At 46.4% G+C, this 20,509-nt stretch overlaps 1 long non-coding RNA gene across 1 annotated transcript in view; it reads left to right on the top strand.

Annotated features, from left to right (window-relative positions):
* Positions 1–20,509, top strand: part of LOC126642333 (uncharacterized) — a 174,613-nt gene that overhangs the window by 56,169 nt on the left and 97,935 nt on the right. The window lies entirely within an intron of this gene.

The following is a 20,509-nucleotide window of genomic DNA, read 5'->3' on the forward strand; positions in this document are numbered from 1 at the left end:
CAAAAAAACCCCCAAAAGACCACACAAAACAAACAAACAAACAAAAACACCAAAAAACCCAAACAAACAAACAAACAAAAAAGCCCACAAACCAACCTGTTGCCTTTTCCCAAACTCAGGGTCTCGACCAGTTTACTACTTGATGTTTAGGTTTTATTATCTGATCATATGTCCTGTGGGCTGAGAGGTGCCTGCTGCTAATTTATAAACTGAAACAAGTAACTGATTTAACTGAAGTCATTCCAGCTCTCTGGGCTACCTGGTGAGGTGCAACATCCCTGCAGCGTTACAGCCTGAAGGTGCCACTGTGCTAATCAGTTCCAGATGGAAAAGAAATAGGGAATCTGGGAGTCCTGGGTTGGCATTCTGTTAGCTGGTCTCACTGGAAAGGAGAAGGGGCAGACAGTAGGGAGGTGATGCTGGAGCTGGGGGCTCTACAGGGTGCACTCAGGGAGGAGATGGGACCACCCTTCCAGCATGAGGAAAGGCAGCAGCCCAGCTGGGATGTCCCTGGGCACTCCCCTCGGCATGAGCAGCAGAGGACCCTTTGTGTTTGTCCAGCAGCTCTGGAGAACAGCAGATAAAACCCCTCAGGGTACTGCAGTGCCTGATGCCTGTCATTTAAATGATGTTTGACCTTATACTGTAGTCCTTATACCATGGTCCTGCTCTCTGTGGGCCCACAGGGCTCCATCCCTGACCAGCTCTGACTTGCTGTGCTCAATCCATCAGGATTTTGCCTGTCTGATGCCTCTTTGCCAGTGCAAGTCACTGTCTGCAGTCATGGGCTGTGTTACCATTGATTCTTCCAGCTGCCAGAGCAGAGCACAGATTTTGCTTGAGATGTTTCCCCTTCACAGAGTTCCTTTTTCACGGAGTTATAGCAATGGAAGGAGAGAGGGACTGGGGGAGAGAGGGAGAAGAGGAAAAGAAATGAGCAGAGCAGTGTTGGCTGTGGATGGCAAAGTGTCAGATGGGCTCTTCAGAGCACTGTCTAATGTGACCTACTTCAATCGTCTGCAGGGAGGTATTTGTCTTGCAACAGCTCTTTTTGGAGGAAAACAAACCATGATCTCAGGTAGCTCCAGAGTAGGAGCCTCTGATTTGCAGTGGAGACTGTGGCTGTTGCTCTGTGTTCAGCAGGGAAAGGAGGAATCAAGGCCTATCCTGCCATGGGGGGCTGTGACCACCCCCACCATTGCTCAGCACCGCAGTGACACACACTGGGGTGCAGGAAGTGTCTGGCCAGGATATAATCCCAGTGCAGTGACATTTTTTGAGTCACTGAAGTCTTATAATCCACAGACTGGGTGCATAAAGGTCTCATCTGCAGAGGGTCTGCCCAGTGACCTCAAATCTCTTCCCAGATAAAGAGGAGGTGCAGACTCTGGGTTGGCTGGAGCCAACACATGTTCTTTTGTGTTTCCAGGTGAGGAACCAGAGTGCTCTGGAGATCTGGATTCAACTGGGATTTTAGCAACATCACTGTTCTTTCTATCCTCCCTCCAAAGACAGGGATAGACAAGTGGGTTTTCCCTGACTCAGAATTTTAGGGAGATGTGAAGAGCACCCAGGCCTACAGGGCTTGTATCTGGACATGGAGAGCCCTGTGAGGTTGTGAGAACATCAGTGAGAATCTAGATCCTCCTCAGCTGGGCAGAGTCGTGGCAGATGTCCTGGATCCAGCAGGATACGAATCCCTCCAGCTGCCAAGTGATTTTGGCAGTGCCCTGGCCAGAGAGTTATCTTAGCCTTTTAATACTTTTTGCATAACGTTTTGTTACTCTTCTTCTTCTCTTCCTCCCTCTGTCTGTCTCCTTTTTTTTTTTTTTTTTATTCTCCTTTCCTGGAGCACTTTGTGCTTTCTGAATATAGCTCCACGCAGTAAATGGCAACACCAGACTGATAAATTAGCGTTGTGTTAGAGCCTTGGATTAGCTCAGGCCAGCAATTTAACCTGATGCAGGAGATGCTTGCATTTGTTATGTTCATGCACCAATAGACAGCAACCACCCCAGAAAGCTGACACTTGTGGGCAGTGCCCTCCCCATAAAGCACCCCTGTGGCAGCCCACAGTCGCTTCCTATTTGTCTCACCTCGGGCCATGCCGGGTGAGCCGGCTTCGGAAAAACCTTTTAAAGAGGGGGAAGAATGGGAAATGAAATATTTACCTTTTGTTTTTACTTGCTGGCGGTGGGAGGATATTGATGTGGTGTAGAGGGAACGTTAAAATCAGAATTATGCTGGGGAATTAAAAAAAAAAAAACCAGGCATAAATTAGCAGCGTTTGCTCCCTCTGTGGTTTAAGGGAGCTCACATTAACACCAGTGCCGAATAACACAGAGGGGATGTGTTTGGGAGCTGCTGGGCCATAAATCACAGGAGGCATTTAAACTGACAGGAGGAAAGGCCACGTGGAGATGGATGGATGTCCGAGGAGGGGACTGTCCGAGGGGTGGCTGTAAACACGTCAGGAGATCGAGGAACTGGGGCAGGAGGGAGGGGGGAACAGGGGATTGAAGGCTGAACGCTGAGGGCAGGGGTGAATGCTGGCAGGGGAAAGCCAGGGGACAAGCTGTCCTGAGAAGCCATGGGTTTGGAGAAGTGGGGTGGCAATCCTGTTTTGCCACACTTCGAGTTTGTTAAATTGCTTTTAAGTTTTTCCCCCTTGTGAAACAGCAAAATGTTGTAGCGTTCATTTTTCACTAAAAAAAGGTCAAGTTTTGGATTCTGCTTTTTCATTCTGTCAAGAACTGACCAGAAAACCCAAGACATTACATACTTTTGCAGGATGTCTTCATCCTATCTGAGGCATCTGTACAAAATCCTTTGCCTAAAATACTCTTTGCCATAAAAACTCTGTGGTGGAGTTCCGTACTTTGTGCCAAACCAGAATGACAGTCTGTGGTCTTGAGGGGTGCTGGATTCACCCTAAAGAGGACAGGTGCCTTTTCCTCACCTCAGCCTGTCCATGGGACTGTCTGGAGGTGTTGCTGTGACTCTGAGCACTGAAGGACTCTGAGGGCTCTGTTCAAGGAGCCTTGTTGACTTTATCAGGATTATTTCAGGAACAATGTTGTGAAATCCCTTTTTGCTTTCCAACCCCTGGAAATCACAGTTCAAATGTGCCTGCAGCCAAGGGAGAAAGTTCTTGTGTGACAGCAGCTCTTTTCAATGTTTCCCTGCACTGTACAAACTGCCACAGAAAGGTTAGTGAATTTTTATTTATTTTTTTGGCATGGTCACCACGCACTTTCTCACACTTCCAGTAACAAGAGAACAACAAGGGCATTTGCTTTTTAGTGAAGTGCTGCAGTCATGCTCTTTAGAAAGGGGACCTGAAAAGAGAGTGTGATTCAAGTCAGGCTTAGGATCAATACACAGACTTGGGGTCAGGGCTGGAGTAAAACTGGGGGATGGAAAAGGCAGGAAAAGTCTCAAGGAGAAGGAACTGAAGGACAAGAATAGAAGGTTCTTCAGAGGAAAAGTGAGGCTTATGAGCAGAGCTGTGTGGGCTGGATGAGTAGGGAGTGAAACGGGCTCAGGATGGGGACAGCCCAGGTGGCCTCAAGTCAGAACTGGAAGGGTTAATACAGTTTGGAAAAAGAGCTTAATCCCAGCAGCTGGCAGCCTGGGGTGTCTCAAACTCCAGCACAGCTCTTGGCTTTGAGGTTTCCCTCCCGCAGGAAAGCAACTCCCCTGCTGCAAAGACAGATGCACGGGAACCTGTTCCAAGAGCAGGCGGCTGTCAGGACAAGGCAGCTCCCTGAGCAAGGGATGTGTGAGATCTCCAGAGGGCCCTGCCTCTCTGCACAGCAAAAGGCAGAAACTGCTTGAGAGAGTGACTAATTCATCAGTAAAACATTAATTATCCTAATGACTCCATTCATTAACCTCTGAAGTGAGAGGAACTGGTCCCTCTCCATCTCCAGAGAAATTTAGCCCCTTCCAGCTTCAGGGCTGGAGTTCCATTGCAGAAGAATAGGTATATGAACCTGTTAAAAATGGGGCAATCCAGGGAGCAAATATCTCACAGGCTGGATCATGCCCAGGGCTGAAATCTCATGCAAGCACCAGTGCAACACCACTGATGTCAGCAGAACTTCTGACTTACCCAAACATCTCTGAGTCCAGGTCTGAACACCAGACCTGCTTCCCAGCCTGAGTGTTCCCACAGAGCAATTGTGGTTGTGATTCCCCAGTTCTACATGAACAAGGAAAAATTCTTTGTTTTGGCCAACAAAATATATAGTTCAGTCCCACTGGGCTTTCAAATAATATGCTGTTTAAGAGTTGGTCTGCAGAAAGGCTTAAATATGTGCACAAATATTTGTTTGGCAAGAAACTTATGCTGTGAGGGCAGTTCATGTGTGTGAGCTGATCCTGCAGTTCCCCCTGTGTTTGTAAGGGCCTGCATCTGTTGATAAACTAGCTATGAAGCTTGGAAAAGGGTGGAAACTCCTCCTCTTCAAAGAGGCTCTGGTGCTGCTCGTGGTTCTGACACTGGCTGGCTCTCAGCTCGTCCTGCCTCCTCTCTGTGCCTGGGTTTGCTTCCATGCAAAATACTTTACGATCTCTTAATGAGAAGTGCTGCATGAGAGCTGAAAACCAACATTATTTCTGGGATGGAGCCCACCTCTGCCCTTGGGAGACACAATGACTGCTTCTGAAGTCATGTGCTGGTTAAATTAAACTTCATGATCTGCTCAAGTCATGAACAAACCCAGCCTGCAGTTCCAGGGAGCTCAGTAATGTATTTTCAGGTGGGGCTTCACAGTGGGATCCACTGCACACTGTGTGCCCACACTGCCTGTGATGCCCTGGGCTGGGCTTTCTCTGTGTTGAGTGCCAGCATCCCCCAACATCCCCCCCTGCTTGCTGGGTTGCTGTCGAGTTACTGGAGCTGTGACAGACCTCTCCTAAGAACTGGATCTGAACTTGATCCATCCTGGATTTAAGATCCTTTCCAGAAGCCTTAGAAGAGCCATTCCAGAGTCCAGTAATTTTATTTTTAAAAAGCTTTCAGTTTCTTTTGACAGGGCTGGAGTGTTTAAAGATGGCAAAGTGAAGGAGATAAATAGATTATTGATCGGACAGTCTTGTAATTCCTTAGTGAATTGGATTTAGCTCCTTCACTGAGATCAGGTCTGTGCCATAAATCTCCCAAGGAATCAATAAGATGGAGAGTGCCTGGTGAGCAGGACTCTTTTTGTTACCATGGCCACAGGTGGGGACTGGGAGCGAGTCTCCCATGGGAGTGGAGGGCAGGAACTTGGAGCCACGTGTTTATGCTGAGCCAGCCTTGGCACAGGGCTATGCTGGTGGCATCAGAGCGTTAACTTGCACACATGGGCTGCCTCTGCCATGTGCAGATAATGCCGGGTGCAATCATCGCTGTCATCAGTTATCCTGGCATTAAAGGACAGATCAGATGCCAGGGCTGGAGGTGGGAGTGTGACCTGGCTTCCTGGTGGCAACAGGATGGAAAACTCCCACCAGATGCATGTGCTGTCCATTCCTTGTCACCTCCAGGCTCTGAATCCCAGAAGAGACTCCAGTGTCCTCAAGTCCTGTCTGACTTGCCTGCACGCTGGAGGAAACCTCAGAGCCTTCCTGGCTGGGCAAGGGTTCAGATCATGATTAGAGAGACAACAGGAGCTGCCAGCAGCAAAACCCACCAAACTCCCCAAATTCTGTCAAGTCCAGATGTAGCTAAGAGTGCCAGGCAATAAAAACTGTCTGCAGTCCTTCAGTCCCTCCCAGGGGTCTGTGTGTGCTCTGTCTCTGTACCTGGCACCAGCACAATTTCTGTGGCTGCTGAGAGCTCTGGGTCAGAAAGTGGTTTGTTATCTGGAGTGACAGCAGGGTGAGAGCTTGGAGCCTGGAATCCATGAAAGCCTTCATGGTCCAATGTCTTCAGCTAATTGTAGTTCTGTGTCTGAAGATTTGTGGATACCCAGACTGAGGATTCATAAATGTCCAATTCATTGTGTTGGTGTATAGGTCAGTCTGTCAGTCCTCCTGCATTCTGTTCCTCCTCATCCCCACCAGCCAATTCAGAGCAGAGAGACAGCCGTGAATTTACTAAAATCATTCATAATCAAGTTCATGTAATCAAGTTTATCGGCATTCACAGAAATGAGCTGGAGAATGAACTTAGGAGAATATATAAATTCAGACCTTCCAGACTAAATTTTTTTCCAGTCAGCTGTACTCTCTTCCAGTTCCCATCAGCCCTGCTTTACTCACACAGCTGAAGTCTTTGGGTTCTATGTGACATTTCCCAGAAGTTCAGCCACTCTCCAGAACCCCTGGAGCCTCAGGCCTTGACAAAGTGGACTGGAGGTCTTCCAAAGCTGGACTTAGCTGGGAGGCTTCCAGTGCTTCCGTTTTCCAACCGAGCTGGCAAGAGACAAAATAGCTTTTTTCACTCTATTTCATTCCCCTTCTGGTGCTGGCTACACCCCAAAAGGCAGAGACAAAGAAAGGGATAGGAGGAAGAAATCAGCTGCATCTTTTCACTGCTGAGGAAAGAACCTGCAGGTCCTCAATTTGAGATCCAGTATGGGCCGTGTGGGTAAGGGGTGATACCCACACACCTTGTTCTCTTGTGGAAACCGAGGGAATTTTATTTAGAGCCAGTGAGAAAAACTTGTTGGTTTCCATCTTCTGTGGAAAACCAACGTAGAAACTGGTTGTGGCTTTTTTTAGTTTCAAGGGAAAAGAAAAAAATCCCCAGGTCTGTCATCAAAAGCACTTGAGGGAAGGGGACAGGATGAAAATGTACCTTGAAGCTTGAGCTGAACATTGCATTGATTTATTTTATTTTAGTACAACTAAATCCAGGAAGAGATTTCTCGGCGAACAGATCTGTTTGCAAACTTTTTATCTAGTCAGAAAATCCACAACCAGTGAATCACATTTCCTCTCATGAAAACTTTTAGAAAACATGAGCTGCTCAACCAAAACTCATCTTGTTTGACCATTCCCAGAAGTGAGCGATGCAGAAGATTCTGAGCTACCTATAGCTGCAAATCCAAACCCAGTCCAATTTTCTCATTGTGTACAAATCACAAAGCTGTTGTGTGCTGTAATCCAAGCAGGCATTGCTTCCAGCTCTTTTAGTTCACCCAGTGGAAAGTCATGTTTGCATCAACCACATTCAAGCCTTGCTGTGGTGGGGGGAAGAGTCAGGATTACAAACTCTCTCTGCTTACTGATGGATCAGGTGAGATGGACTCCAAAGCTTGGAGTCAGTCAGGGGTTACACAGTTATTGTTGGCTCCAGGAAGCCCTTTCCTAGCCCAGATTCCCATATCAGCAGCAGCAAGGCGCAGTGGGAACAATGCAGAAGCTGGCTGAGGAGGCTGGTTCCTGTGAGAAGCCAACAGGGAAAGTCTGAAAGGGGCCAGCTGGGGTCTTCTGCCTGCCCTGGGCAAAGGAGGTGCAAAGGGAGGTGGAGGCAGAGCTGCTCTGGAGCAGGGATTAATGTGCACATGTTGGTTGTATTTACTGACATAAAGAGAAACTGTTCTGCCCTTCCAGGTTTAATGGTCTTTCCTAAAGTGACAATCAAAGAGGCCAGAAGACTTCAAACCAGGCAGCTGGACCGCCATGGGCTCTGTATGAGCTCCACACCAGATGTCAGTGTGAAGTTAGCTCTGGGATCCAGTGCTCGTGTGTGTCTGTGCTCATGGGAAATAAGAGGTGGGAATGTGGAGTGTGCAGGATGGTGTTGCTGGGGGAAGAATTGCTTCTTGCTTGGCAGGGGTTGGCATGAAGCAACATGAGACCCTCTGAGCTCTCCTGAGGGCTTTGTAAGACGAGTTGTGTACAGTGAGAGGGAGAGCTGCTATTTCCCAGATAGGATAAACCATTCCCAGGGCTCCATCCGAACCCACACACTGGCCAGTGCCAGGTCTCAGCCCCCACTGCCACTCCTCAATGTGGGAGCCAAAGCAAACATTTTCTCCACTAATAAGACAGGTTTCCCAGCTCCTGAGGACTCCTGGCTCTCCCGAGCCAGCTGCCATCCCTCCCCTTGTTTACATATCTTCATTTGTCAAGCACCACCTGAACACTTCCTGGGCTGCCTCCTCCCTGTGCTCCAGAGCTGGGAAAAGGTCACCTGTCTAACAAGGAGAGGTGCTGGAAATAAACTCGTGTGTTTTTGCTCTATTCAAACATCTGATGTGACATGGGAAGATGAACCAGCTGCCAGGAACCCACCTGGCACGTAGGAAGCTGTGCAGTGGTTTGTCCGGGCCCTGCCTGTCTGCCACAGATCATTAACTGTTCCTGTTTCCAGGTTGTACCTCTCCGTGCTGTCTCAGTGCTGTGGATGCCTTATTTCCCCTTGGAAACAGTCTGTGGGTGCATTTTAAAATCCCCAAAGAACTTCTGAGCTCCCAGCTTCTGGATTACCTGGGAGATCTGAACCACAGGTGAGCATGTGGAAGGAAAAGAGGGCTCCCAAGATCTGTTCCTCCCACGGAAACTGAGGTTGCTGAGCTGTGGTGCTGTCTGGAGAGAAATCCCCATGACAGGGAGTAGCAGCTCCCTGCCTGCACTGAGGGCAGCAAACCCAGCCTGAACTGTTATCTTCATGTGTGCTGTCGTGGCTCCAGGGACTATGACCTTGCTTTGAAAGGTATTTAATGTCTACAAGGAAGATACAGTCAAAATAATTCTCTTCCTCCAAAGTGAAACACAGCAGAAAAAGAAGTGAGGAGAAGGAGTGAGAGGAGACTGGGCAGTATTTCAGTGGTGCTGAGGAGCAGCTCTTTGCTGTTTTGAGGGAGATGTCTGCTCGGGGCAGCTCTGGGGGCTGAGCTGGCCCCGGGTGTTCAGCTCCGGATGCTGAATTCGAACATCACTTGGGATGGCACAGATGGAAATGGATCAGGAACCAGAGCTCAGAATGGATGGGGGTAGGCTGGTGGTGGTTCTGGCATCCCCTCTCCGTCCTTCCCAAGGACATCCCCTTCAGTGTTTTCACAGTTCCCATGTAACACTGGGACAAAGCCTCTGTCCTCTGTAGCAGCTCGAGTGACAGGCCTTCCAATGCAGCCTGTCCAGGTGGCTTAGAGTTTAAACAGGACAAGGGAAAACATGAATAAAGACAGGCCTGAGACACGGAAAGCTGCTGTCCAAAGATATTTGAAGCTTCCTCTCAATGTTCTCCCTGAGATTCATCCTTTCCTCCTTTGGCAAATGAGTCTAGGACTTGATTCCTCTTCTGTGCCCAGAACTGAGAAGAAATATTTTAACTTCTACAAAACATGAAACTCTTCAAAACACCTACACCCACTTAACAAAACCGAGAATCTCGATACTTTGGTTAAAGTATTTAACTTTAACTCTTTAAAGTCTCTACCTTTCATTAAAGGTGGAACAACAGCATTTTGAATATTCAAATGTTCCCTTGAAAAACTGATTAAAAATACTCAGCTTTTAAATTTAAACCAGAGATATAACAGAAGCAGTATTTTCCAGAAGGGCAGCAATACTTGAGATCATTTACTTTGCAATGGACCGAGAATCTGAGCAGAACTGGGGAACACAACAGGGAAACTGAGGTGCAGCAGAAGCCACAGGACTTGCCAAAGACACAGAAGATCCACAGTGAAAATTCATGAGGATGTAACTTCCAGAGCTGCTCTGTTGACTGGGACATGCCAAGTAGGAGCTGTCGCACCTGATGCCCTACGAAAGACCTTCAGCAGTGCGTGACTTGTGTTCCAGGGTGTGAGAATAACCTCAGGTTTTTAACAGCTCCTCGCTGACCCGAGTCCCACAGGCTTTTTCTGTCACGATTTAACTGCTCGGCTCCCCCAGCCCGAGTAGCTTGTGCCAAGCACCCCTCAGGCATTGACTCGAGGGGGAGCTGTTTGCCTGGAAATGAGAACAGGACCCACTTTTTTTCTTTTTTCCTTTTTTTTTTTTTTTTTCTTCAGACACTGGTGAATCATTTCATCTGATTTTTCTGTATTTCTATGCACAGTCCTGCCATTTGCCAGGTTGGATGTTGAAATCTGCCCCATCCGTGTGGTGCCTCTGGCCACAGAGATTGGAAGAGTTGGACACACCAAGCTTTTGAAGATGGAAAGGAGTCTGATAGATATGTGAGTCCTTGACTGTTTTCCCTGGAGATAAATTGGGTCAAGAAGTGAGGGAAGAACTGGGGCTGCCTGGAGATATCCACACAAGCTCCTTAAACACCCATGCAGGCATTACAGATGGAGGTAGATGCACTGTTAGATCAAACTTCTCAGACCCACTTTCCACCTATAAGGGAACCCCTGAGGATGGCTGGAAGGTGAAGTTCTCATCCTTCTGTCCAAACTCAATGAGTAGCTTGATGACCCATCTGGCTGCCATCCAAAACTGAGGTTTTGGGATTCCCACCCTGAGCCCTGAAGCCATTTCATCTGCCTTTAAATAGAACAAGGCTTTGAGGGAAACTGGAACTGGAACAAAGCTCCTTCCCCACTGTGGGGCCAGCAGGGTCGATGAAGAAGCAGCTGAGGGTGAAATCAATTAATTCATTCATTACAGAGCTACTGCAGCCACGAAGATATTTCAATTGTGCTTGCTGAGAGGTCCTCTTGAGAGATACATCTCATTTTCAGAGAGGTCCCCAAGGGGAGGGCATAGTCAGACAATTTCATTCCTGCTGACTAGAGGGTAATACAGACGTTCTGGGGAAGATGTACCCTCTTGTCACCTCAAATGTCACTCCAGAATAAGCAAGAGTTTGAGTGAAATCAGACCCCACTTCAACCCAGAGGGATTTGTGACAGAAAAACCCAAAAACCTGAGGAGAGAGGAGGTGGTGAATGCTATTTTGAAGGTTTACAGAATGAGAAAGTGAGGATGGAAGTACATTTCCCATGGGCAGAAAAGTTTGCCATCAGGCTTCTGTTGCTGGGCAGGATTTCTGAGATGGTTCAGCTCTCACAGGGAAACCTTCCAAGCCTCTTAATCTTGATTCCACCAGAACCACGTGCTCTGGTCCACAGCCTTCTGCCCAAAATTCATCAGTAGTGGCCTGATGGGCATATCCTGCAGCTGTATTTGCATCCATACCCATGGCATGGCCTCCCTGTACTGCACATCCCCCTTTACTGTCTGATCCTGTGAGGGAAGTTTAATGATTTTAAATATAAATGTAGGTCCTTTAAAAAAGACTGCAGAGGTCTGATCACTGAACAGCTCTTATAACAAGGTATGGCACTTTTTTTTCATGCACTTCTGTACCCTAAACCAGAGAGCAGGATGTCAGTTGCTTAATCACAGGCGTGATTTCGAACCCTTTGCTCCTTACAGAGAGATTTTTCAAGAGTCCTACAATCAGTATCTCAAAATCTTCCAAAGATATAGCTATTTATTGCAGGATTTAGCTGGGTAATGTTTCAGAGGAAAAAAAAAATGTCATCCTGTCTGAATATACCGTGTTAGGAAGAGAGAAAATGTACCTATTGACAGATGAATAGACAAAAAGAGCCTGCAATTCTGGAGAAAAACCAGAGCTTTTCAATCATTTCTATCTACCTGACAGCAAAGTTCACCTGCGAAGCAAGGGCAGAGTCTAAACACCTACAGCATAATCCAAAAAACACTGAAGGGAGCAGGGCTGTGGAGTAAAAGCACTAAAGTGCTGATGAATCCAGTCCATTCCTTTAATATATTGAGGATCCAGATGGCACAAGCAGTCCCTTCCCAGGCTGGGCTGAAAGCAGGAGAGGAGCGATGCATCACAGGAGGGAGAGACTGAAATCCATGGGAGGTTCAGTGACAGCAAAGGAGCAAAGTAATAACAGCTTTTCCTTTCTTGCCTTTCCAAACAGGGATCATTCATAAAATGGAATAAGCTTTCTCAGTTTGGAGGGAAGGGGGTGTATTGAAATGATGTCTTTAGAGAAAGTTCTGATACCTGATGCCAACATCATGTGAAGCTTCATCAGGAGCATAGTTAAGTGGGGTGATGTGAGGTGTCGTATGAGCCATGCCTGGAAAATTACTTGGGTTTCTGAAGGGATGAAGACTCAGCAGAGTCTGGAAGTTTCATGTGTCCATGTCCAACATTCAATTTTTTTATTTTTTTTTTTTACCAGAGCTCTGATACTTATATAGAGATATTTTCTTTCTTCCATCCCCATTTTCAGTACCCAGCCAGGAACTAGAAGTGCTAGAAATACTTCTAAGGGCTGTCTGCATAGCCAATTGTCCAATTTCACAGGCTTTAATGGCTTCTAGTGGAACTCACACATCCCTCCCTGTCTGCCATGCTCCCAACCAGACACAGCTAATGGCAGTGACACAAAGCCAAGGTAAGTGGTCAAAACAAACCCTTTGATATAAAGGAGGCTGAAAGGAATCATTTTTTATTATTTAATTTTAAAAAAAAACCCACAAAACTTCCAAGATATTTTATTCTTAATATAACTACTTTTTAGTAATAGAAGAAAAGACATCAAAAATATGACACAAAAGTGGCTTTAGGGCTGATTTGAATAACTCTTTAATGACATATGTCTTTGCATGCAAATCCCAGATGGTCACTCGCTCAGTTCACCACATTTGCAACATTCAGCAAGATAACAGAGGGGAAAAAAAGCCTTTCCCTTGAACTCTCATCATTTGAAGCTCTCTCTGGACTGATTTTTTCAGCTATTCAGACACTGGTGTCTCCACAGCTCCTCTTTTCCCCCTTCATACATTTCCCTATGTATGAAAACTGTCCTGAGCTCCTGAGCTCCATCTGAGGTACCCAAGTCAGGCCACAAGGTGACTGCAGTGGCACTTCTGCTAATTCACCACTCAGTTTTCTGAGTCTGGGAAATCATTTTTCTGGTCAGAGGAAGGTGAGCCTGGGATGGAGGCAGTGCCCAGTTCACTCAGCACTGGGGTCTGGGGTCCATCCTGCTGTACGCTGAGGACAGACCTCCCCAGGGGTAGCTGGAGAAAGGAAGGATGCCAAAACTTCTCCTCAGCCAGTGTGACAGCATTGAGACCCCTCAGTTGTTTAGTTGACCCTGACACTGACCTTAGGTACAACCATCTTTCCATATTTTAGTTTTTCTATCTATAAAATGGAGACACCAGCACTGTAATTTCTTTCTATGCATCTTTCATAGTGAAGAAAATCACATTTTGCCTTTTAAACCTCCCCATCCTGCTTTGTAGAGCAGCACACACATCTCAGACAGCTTGGAGTGGAGCAGATCTGTTCCAGGTTGTTGTGAGGGGCACAGGAAGAATTTTAGGGCCTTGGACAGCTCACCTTCCCCTGAGCCTGGCTCATTACCAAACTTCCCTGTTTGACTTCTAATTTTCCAGCAATATGGGGAAGAAAAGCAAAAGAGCCAATTAACAAGTGAACCTGAGAAACAAGAGGGCTGATTCTCCAACCCCTGTTCCAAGCCAATCCTACATTCCCTGTGTCCTGCTCTGGGATCTGCCCACATGGGAAGACAAGTGGGAACTGCCTCTGAAAGCCTCAGTCTCTATGTTTATTTAAGCAAAACTTCGAATGGTTGATGGGGATCAGTGTAAAATGAATGATTCCATGTGGCAGCACAGACATATCCCCCTGCTTCCTGTTTTTCTTTCTTTTTTTTTTCTTTTCAACCAGAAAAATGCAATCCCCAAAGTCTGTCTGCCTGCTGCTGCTTTCAAGGGGGTGGGTGGTTGCTCTGCTTAGTTCAGCTCTTGATGTTCTCAAACTCCAGAGGAAAAGCATAATTAAATTAACCTGGAAAGGCCCTCTGATTCCAACGTGTTGATACATTTTCTTAAGGGACTGGGTTACAAAAGGACTTATTTTCTGTGTTCCTACTGCAAGATTTAAACCCTCTGTCCTGGTGGGATTCTGCTATGCCCTGAAATCCAGGCTAATGTTCATGACATATTCACTGTGTGCGGTGTTATCGTTGCCTTGCTTGGCTGTGCAGGAGTGGAAACTGCAGGAGTAGGAAATCTTGTTCCTTATTTTCTTTATTCCCAGTTTTAGCTGCTCTGACCCTTCACCAGCTTCTCTCTTTTTGCTCCTTTCTGGTTTGTATGTGACTGTAAGGATGGGAGAGCAGTGTGTGCTGGTCATATGGAGCCAGAGAGCACAGGGGGGTAGGACAGGTCCCTTTGGAACCCCAGGGCAATGCGGTTGTTCCCTCTGGCAGCTTGTCCCTGGGGGCTGCAGCACACAGCAACCAGGGCAGCCTCCAAAAAACACCCTGGGAGCAGAACACGTGGCCACATGGTTGGCACTGACTCCGGAGAGGAGTGACTGCAGAGGCAGCTCCGCACCCTCATCACCGTCAATCCCCTATTTTATGGGAATAAATTGCCCAGGCCAAACCCTCCGGCTAATGGCTAAACTGGGGAGCGTGAAACCTGCCAGCATGGAGAGAGAATAAATTCAGGGTCACAGGAATAAATTCAGGCAAGATAAGGAGGGGGAAATAACCAGAGAGGCAGAGTTCTCCCAAGGGTTTGAGAGAGTTTATCCTACGCATTTAGAGCCCTAGAATAGCTGGGGTTGGAAGGGACCCTTTAAAGGTCATTTAGTCCCACCCCCACAATGATCAAGGGGTATTTAGGACTACCCTGGTGCAAGTGAGGTTTTGCAAAAGCAGTTTTAGATAAAGTGAAGCAGGGAACTGCTCCCCCACCACCACCACCTTGGAGATCACGCTCCCGTTCCATCCATTAAAACAAAAAAAAACCTGTGGTAAAAATAGTGTGAGATGATGTCATTAAAGATTATCATAATGCATCTGGAAAGAAAAACCACTGGGGATACCTAGGTGATCTTATATCTGACACTTTTTCCTTTTTTTTTTTTTTACCTTTTTAAATCCCTGATTTATTAATTTTAACCTGCTTCTAGCAGGAATGAGGACGTGATTTGTATTTGCACAGGTCTGGCTCTAACCCGAATAGTTGTGGGAGAGGAGGTGGGGGAAAGGTGTGTGGTTCTTTGGGACCATTTCCTGTCCCCTTTCCTGTCCAGGTTTCTCACAGGGGTTTCTTGGGGTTGCAGAGTGCCCTCCTCGAGATGGGAAGTGGAAGCAACCACCAAAAGACTCAGGCTCTGTGCCACCCCTTTAATCCCACCTGCACTGAACGGAAGGACCAGCAGGAGTGAGGACAGGATGTCCAGGCAATTTATATCCATCCTGCACTGACAACATCCCTGCTTCCTCAGGAAGGTGCCATTCCTCATGCTAAGAAATAGCCTAAGCTGGTGACTGTGCAGCATCTTTTCCTCCTGAGGAGCTGGGGCCATTCCAAATGAGCATAATAAACGATATAAGGAACAATATAAGCGCTGCTATAAATAATAATGCTGCAATTCCACTGATGGCTTATGGTGGCATTATAAATGATCAGAGCAAAGTCAGGAGGTCTCCTCACACCACCAGGGCCTCGTGGTAGAATTATAGATCTAATTTAAGTGCATTTTGGGGGTAAATTATTTATTAAAGTGTAAAGCTTATGGAGATAAATGTCCAAGTAGTCAAGACTCCTGGACTAGGTGAGCATTCCTGGTCCTAATAATTACAGGTAGAATTTGCTCCTGGGCAAAAGGGCTATATCAAGGTTTCAGCAACATTTTAGGCATCCACAAGCCCTACAGGACCCCTCTTGGCACAGGGCTGCAATCTCTAAACCTACAATGAAATGGGCTTCTTGTACAGGTGGTCAATCCAGAACACCAATTACTCATAAACCCATTTGAATGATTAAACTGGAGGTAGAAGATGAGGGCAAGAAGAAACTTTTCTCAGGCTCATGAATTGTTGTCTTAAAACTTTTAAGCTTTCCTGCATTTCAGCCCTGTAAAGGAGTCCTGGTGCTGGTGTTTTCACCTCTTCCCGCATATTTAATTCTAATTTCAGTCAGAATTTGTCACTGTTGTTAAACCAGGAAAGCACTCACAGCACTGTAGTGGAATTTCCTCACAGAAGGGGTTATTAAACATTGGAAGGGAGATGGTGGAGTCCCCATCTCTGGAGGTGGTGCTCTGGGCTGGGTGACAGGGTGGGGATCAGTCAATGTTTGAACTTGATGGTCTTGGAGGTCTTTTCCAACCTCAATGATTCTGTGATTCTGTGAAATTCTCTCTGCCACACACTTCTTGAGTGAAATCAGGCAACACAGGTAAGCCTCTCTCTCAAAAAAAAAAAAAAAAAAAAAAGGAGAGATACCTTGAAATATCTAATCTCAAACTGCAGGGACCTCTCCACACCAGCCTGGCTGATCCCCATCTGCCCAGAGCACGCAGATCCCAAGAGACCAAGCTCATGGAGACATTCCCAAGCGGAGCCTGAAGTCTGCTTTCAGCATGGGAAGCAGAGGAGGAAGACTCAGCTTATAATCACTCTGAAAACTGCATTTTCGGGAGTCTTCTGCTACACCAAATTAGCCCGTGGAGCAGGAGGCTCAGCACTCCTGCACCACCAGGCTGCAGAGAGGATAAACACGTTAAGGTGAGGCATTAAGATACTGTGGTAATTAGGAGCCATATAAGTAACTTAGGTATAGAATGAAGCTACTAATAATGCATGAATGCAAAGCCTTAAGAGGTTTCCTTCACATAAAGCACCCAGCTATTCGGTGGCTTAGCTCAATTCTCTGAAGCTGCAAATTCAGGCTGCAAATCTTCCGAGGATACACTCTCTCAGGGAGGGCTTTTTTTTCTCCCCATGTCATACTTAAAATATTGCTGAGCCCAACTTTTTTTGCTTGTAGGCAGTGTTTCCAGCCAGACTAGAAAATGTTGAAAGGCAGGGCAAAATGTATTTAAAAAAAAAAAGAAAAAGGCTTGGGGGAAGATTCTGATTAAGGGAGTGTATCTAATGGTCAGACCAGCGAGATGGAATCAGTATTCCTGCCACTAATTCACTGTGTAACCTTGTGCTGTCGCTAAGCTTTTTTGTGCTCTATTTTCCTCATCAGTAAAATGAGTATTATAATAGTTACCTCCCTGATAAGGGTTTCAGTTAATCAATTTCTAAAGCCCTTAAGTACAGAGAGACACAAGATATCATATCAACAAAGTCCAGCATTTATCTGTGGCTGGATATTCCCTGAACTGCACCATCTGTAAAGGAATAGAACCTGATCTGTATAAACCAGAAACATTCCCATCGACTTTGATGAATAAATACTATTTCTTGCAAATAATACCTGTGTGTTTTTTGTCACAAGGCAGGATTTGCTGTTTAAAAATGTGTTTGAAAAAGCAAATTAAAAAGGTTTCAGGTGGGCTGGCAGAATTAAACTCCCCTGATGACTGAATTGCTTGCACAGTTTGTCTTTGCTGTTCCTTACAGTAACCTGAGTCAGTCTGGGGCTGCTGGTGGTAACAGCAGACAGAAAAAGATGGGTTTTGCTCAAAATTCTGAATTTTTGCCAAGGAAATAGGAGGTGGAAATAATGAACTTTTGAAGGGTGTTTTTCAAACAATAGAAAAATAAATTATGGTCTGGGAATGAAGATCCTTTATTAGAAAAGACGACTAAGGAGCTTAGCTTTTTAGCCAGCAAAACTGAAGGGTGAAAAAGAGGAGGGGATTGTTGCATATAAGTAGATCAGGGTGTAGCAGCAGGGAAGGAAAAGAGCTCTTAAATCAAGGGGGACAATGCTGAAAGAACAAATGGGTATAAACAGGCCATTAATAAATTCAGGCTGTTAATTAGAAGAGTATGTTTAAATATCGTAAGAGCTGGATTATAGCCAGGGACAGACATAGGTAAGATTTAAGCTGGAGCCACTCTCACATGGGCAGAGGAGTGGACCTGAATTTTTCACTCCATTCTTTTCTCATGCTTGATAAATTGATTTCAGTATTTCACAGTTTACTCTATTTCCAGGAAAATTAGAGGGTAATCTTCTTTCTTCAAAGTGCTTTTTTACATCTATCATGGCCGGATTGTAAATTAAGGAGGTAGCTACCACAGCCCCACTGTGTCATACAGATCTTTCTCCCATTCCACTTTTTGCTCCATAGGTTTTGCTGCCTTCCCTCACTTTTCTGCTCCTCCTGTCTAACCTTTATTTCCTCCCCTTCCTTCACCTTGCAGCCCAAACCCTTTCAGCCCTGTCATTCATTAGGGAAAGACAAACAGCTGCACTTGATGGTTACGAGCTACAGCACAAGTGGAGCAGCTTGAATTTCAAATGTGTTTGTTTCCTTTCTTGCCCTGCTCGCTTTGGGCTGTGGTGGCTTTTGCTGCAACAGCTCTCAACCTGCCCAAGTCCCAACAGCTCGACACTTTAATAATTTAAGTGATTTACATTCCCCAAAGTGCAGCTGAACAGATTTATTATGAGCGTTTGCGACCTGTTCTTCTAAAGCACTTCTCTGACGTCTGTTCTTCACTGGAGTTCACCACCCAAGTCAGTTCACAGTGGTAATTGGAAGGTAAGTGCTGTTTCTTGATGTTTGTCATGGGAGTCAAGCCATTAAGGTGGGCTGATATTAGGGGTCTCTGTTCATTGGGACTGCAGAATGTGCAGGTATAATTAAAACTAAACTTTGGGGAAAAAAATATTCTGACTTCTCCATGTTGAATTTCTGTCCCTCTAACAGGCAATTGAGATGCTGCCTCATGAGCTTTTGCCTACTTCCAGTTAGTATTGTTTGTTTATAGTATTTATTTGCTTGTTTGTTTATTCTCTGTGAGTCTGTCATATTTACCAGAGCATGTAGTGACAGGAGCAGAGGGAATGGCTTCAAACTGAAAGAAAGTAGTTTTGGGTTAGATATTGGGAAAAAATTCTTCCCTATGAGGGTGGGGAGGCCCTGGCACAGGCTGCCCAGAGAAGCTGTGGCTGCCCTATCCCTGGAAGTGTCCAAGGCCAGGTTGGATGGGGCTTGGAGCAACCTGGACTAGTGAAAGTTGTCTCTGCCTGTGGCAGGGGAGTGGAACAAGATGGTCTTTCATTTTCCTTTCAACCCAGGCCATTCTAGGATTCTATATGTCAGTGCATCCCTTTGGATACACAAATCATCCTCTTTCTCCATGGACCACTCTAGTCTCACAGAACAGGTCATCCCTTTCTCCAGGCCTTCAGCAGGGCAAAAGCTTCTCCTACCCCATGTTGGTTTGTTCCCCATAGCTGTTCTCTGCTCTCCTCCATGCCAAGGTAGGGCCTCCTGCAGCTGTCAGACCAATTTCAGCTAGTCATACACACACAAGTTTTGTTCTGCTTCTGGAAAATCTTCTCTTTTTTATTTCTGACTTGTGTTAAGAAGGTATCAATAATTCCCTCTAGGTAAATGCCTCAGAGGCTGTAGTGTTCCAAAGGCAAGGAAAGCATTTTTATATCTGTTGTGGAACTGCAGCACTGAGAATGTCCTTATCCAAAGCCACATGGAAGTTTGTAGAAGAGCCTGGTACTCCAGGCTCTCTGTCCTGTGGCTCAGTCCCAAAGCTGTCCTTCCTTTTGAACTTTTACAATCTCCTGGCTTGGTTTGAGTTGCATCAGTTCACTTTGTCACATTTCTGTGCTGTGTAGTCAAATTTTCCATTCTGTGCTTTGTTCCACCCTGTTCTTCACCATTTTCCTGGCTGGCTTGAACCTTCCCTGCCTCACTGCACTGCTGGGCACACACTTTTCCTGCTCTGCTTTGTCCATCACTCTGAAACTCCTCTCCCTGTCTGAGGAGTCTGTCCGCTCACATTTGAGCACACACCACTCATGTTAAGCAGCAAATCAATCCTGCATTCCCCGTCCTGATGTGTCATATGGGAACCTCTCCAGAGCCCACAGTGAGGGCTTCAGCTTCCCCCTTGACCTGTGCATTCTGTCCTGCTGTGGGGACTGAGCACCGGTCCCTCAGCCACTAAAAGAAGATTTCAGCCTCATTTTTCACTGGCAGTGACTGGAATCACCAATCTGCTGCCTGCTGGGGAGCAAAAGGTCAGGCCAAGTCCACTTTGTGGCTACTTGTTTTTCTCCACAGTGACCAATTTCAGGCGGTAATAGAAGCATCAATAATGTCTCTGTCTTCTCTGACTGCTTCGTTTCTTCCTCCTTTTTTTTTTTTTTTTCCCCCTATTGATTGAAATATTGCAGCCTCCATTTGTCAGCCGGGCCCCTGCGAGGCAGGCTGAGGCACTCACTCTCAGCACACATCTTCCCCATGAGCAGGACGTGAGGAGCTGAACTAATTTGGGATTGTGGAGGTGGTGGCCACGGAATGCATCTTGTGATCTCCTTGGCTCATGCTCTTTTGTGGCTGAGGTCTGAGTTTTCGGGGCTCTGGGGAGTCACCTGGCAGCTGAAGGTGTTTGCAGTGCTGAGAAGTAGGAAGGGCAAGGGCCCCTCAGACTCTCCTCAGAGCAGAGGAAAGACACTCTCCAAGGGCTGATCACTGCCCCAGGCTCAGCTCCTGCTGCCAGAGCTGCAGGTGAAGCCAAGAGCAAGAAGGAACCTTAAGGACAGGAACTGTGTGGCCACAAATCCTCAGAGCCACCCCAGCTATGTCCCTGCTCAG

The sequence above is a fragment of the Myiozetetes cayanensis genome, unplaced genomic scaffold (assembly GCF_022539395.1).
Source record: "Myiozetetes cayanensis isolate MyiCay16 unplaced genomic scaffold, myiCay2020 scf23, whole genome shotgun sequence".
NCBI lineage: Eukaryota > Metazoa > Chordata > Aves > Passeriformes > Tyrannidae > Myiozetetes > Myiozetetes cayanensis.